This window comes from Octopus bimaculoides, chromosome 10 (genome assembly GCF_001194135.2).
Source record: "Octopus bimaculoides isolate UCB-OBI-ISO-001 chromosome 10, ASM119413v2, whole genome shotgun sequence".
Taxonomy (NCBI): Eukaryota; Metazoa; Mollusca; class Cephalopoda; order Octopoda; family Octopodidae; genus Octopus; species Octopus bimaculoides.
Window position 1 is genome coordinate 19,297,547 of NC_068990.1, and position 3,153 is coordinate 19,300,699.

The window sequence follows — 3,153 nt, forward strand, 5'->3', positions numbered from 1 at the left end:
ATATATATAATATAAACAGCAGTTCGAAATGTTTTACCAAAAACTATATCATGTCATTAAATGTGACTAAGGTGTTGGGAAACACTTACATTGTATATTGCTAGAAATAAGAGCTAAAAGCTCTAATGATTTAGCTAACGCACGTTAATGAAAATATATACACTAACAGAGATCATAATCTTCCGATAAGTGCTGATGGAGAATTCTTAATAATGACGCGTTAGTTTCAGCAATTTCCGCTGCCTTATCAATCAAGACGGGTGGACCGTTTTGGCTCTTCCCGGACTATATATATAGTATATATGCGTAAAATTCCACATTGGTGGATAACATTTCATTATTTGTGTATTAAGGCTACTATTGGTTTCATGTTAAGAAAAAAATCTCTTAATATCTTCACAATTTTTCAAGCTGATCATATGGAGCGGTAGTGTTCGTCTCCATATTTGATTAAAACATAAAATTTCTGGTGAAATGTGTGTGTGTATGTATGTATGTATGCTTGTAATGTGTATAATTATGTATTATGTTAATGCACTTTTGTACATCTCGTTGTTTTTGCGCATTTATAAACATATGCATGCACATATTTTCTTCTGTGTGCATGTGTACGTTTATAAATGTCAACATTCGCGAACAAACTGATAATTGAAAAGTAATATATAGTATCAAAAAATATGTTAATAGACCTGTACCATCCGTTTAAACCTTAAAACCAGTTTTAAAACACAATAATCTTTTTAGTCTTCCACTTCATGCATTCCATGTTCTTGTATTCTTGTAACACGCGTAATCATTGAAACACACAGCGTTAATTTAAAATATATTGAAATTGTTAATTACAGCTACGGGTTTAGACGCAAGAGAATGGCTTCTTACCTGTTTTCTAATGGTTTCTTGCTAATGTTGATGGATACGTAACTATAAACATAATATACTTCCTATATCTAACGAGACTCAACAAAGACTTTTAAGTTGATTATAGTTTCCAGTATAGATATATTTCTCACCGTATTGATTTAATCTCTTGTGATAACTTAAATGGATTTAGTTTCCTGAAAGGGATAATGTATCATTTTTTTTTTATTTCAAAGCACTCTCTTACTCTACACTCCTTGTACGCCCAACGAAATGTACCCACCAGCACATTTTCTTTGTTACATTATCGCCTAATCCGTATCACTCTTACACTACTGAATAAACAAAGTCGAAATATTCTTCTCCCAACTTCAGCAGTCTAGAATTCCAATTTCTACACCCGTATTTCTAACATACTTAGAAATTCAAAGTAAACTTCAATCGCACACTTTAAACAACAACAACAACGTTAACGACGACGGCGATGGCCACAACAACTAGAAAAGTTAGAAATGAGTTAGAAATGGTATCGACACAGATTTTCCCTTTCTGAGTCATTAACAAATAAAACACTTCAAGCCACATTAACAAAATATAACGTGAGTCTACGGAACAGCTAGACGGATTGAACCGAATAAAAAGAAGTATATAACGAAAATGCAATACCGCCCTAGCTGAGATTTTGAACTCAATGCACCTCATGCCAATACTGCTAAGATTAATGCCATGCCCCGGACTGGCAGAATCATTAGCGAGTTAGGAAAAAAATATGTTTAGCAGCATTCGTTCCCGTCCTTTATGTTCTGAGTTCAAATGCCGCTGATGTCATCTTTGTTTTTCATTCTTTCATTGACGATGAAATAAACTACCAGTGAAGTACTGTAGTCTCTGTAATCGACTTGCCACCTCTGCTCAAAATGGTTGGTCGTGTAATAAAATACAAAATGCAAAAGTTGTATAACGCTGGTGTGTAACTATCAATTTACTTGCTGGTTCATTTATGTACAAGGAGGAATGTATGTTGCGATGAAATCCCTAGGAGAGCGACGTTTATGCTAAGCTAAATATTACATTTCGCATGATGTCTTTGTATTGCTGATATAGACTTGTTAATGTATCGCATACTCAATGATCACATACTCAATGATCAATTGTCATGTATGACTTCTGCAGTTTCCATAAACACCTCAGTAGAGGACGTATTTATGCAAACAGCGATTGAGGAGTGTTATTTGTTTCGCGTTCCTGCTTTCCTTTTCTCTATGGAGAAATAAATCTGTAACACACACACACACACACACACACACACACACACACATATGTATATATGTTAAATAGAATGAGGCATCAAAGGTAGTCTTACAGCTATTTCTGGGACATTAGGGATTTCCCTTCATCAGAGACGATATGAGAGAGTTAAACAGAGGGAAATAGTAGAGTTCAGTATAAGGAGTTATTATGGAAAAGAAGTATAAAGGGAAATAAGAGTATAAAAATAAAGATGAAATTGTAGGTAGGGCGTTACAGTTTTAGTTCCATTATCCGATGAAAGTAATGGTTAGAAACGCTTCTTATCTATGGTATGTAAGTTCTTATAGTAGTTCATATTTTATTATAACAAATGAATTGTGTTGAGACATCAATTTCATGTGTTGGTCATTCAAAGGGTACTTGTGGTGTGAATTAGATTTCGAGAACATACTGGTAGGGGTAAGTAGATAGAGGGAAGAGAATAAATACATATGTTAGAAGGAGGAGAGTGGTATTTGTCAAAAGAAATAGGGGAGGTAAGAAGAAAGAATGAAAGACACAGAGGAGATGAAAAAAACGAGTGCTAGATGGTGGTCAAGTAATTGTGAGGGGGGTGGGAGAGAAGAGTTATCAGTAGGGGAGGGATAGAAGTAAGAGATAGGAGTGTAAGGAAGGAATATGTGTGAGAATTGGGAGCTGGGGTGATATGTTTGAAAGGCACTAAGGTGGAAAGATATGTAAAGAAAATGGTACTGGGGTATACTAAAGTGAGTAGTAAACCTCAAGAAGGAAGGGAAGAATATAATGGTCAGGTTTCTAAAAACAGATATAGGCATTTATTGTACAAGGTAAGGTGATAGTTGCGCTGATGAACCAGCGAGAGAAAGAAAAATATGTATATAGATATACACAGGCGCGTACACATGTACATATAAATGTGTATATGGGCTATTATATAGGCCCACAAACTTATGTATCAATACACACATGCATTCATACATACATATATATATACACATACATATATATATATATATATATATA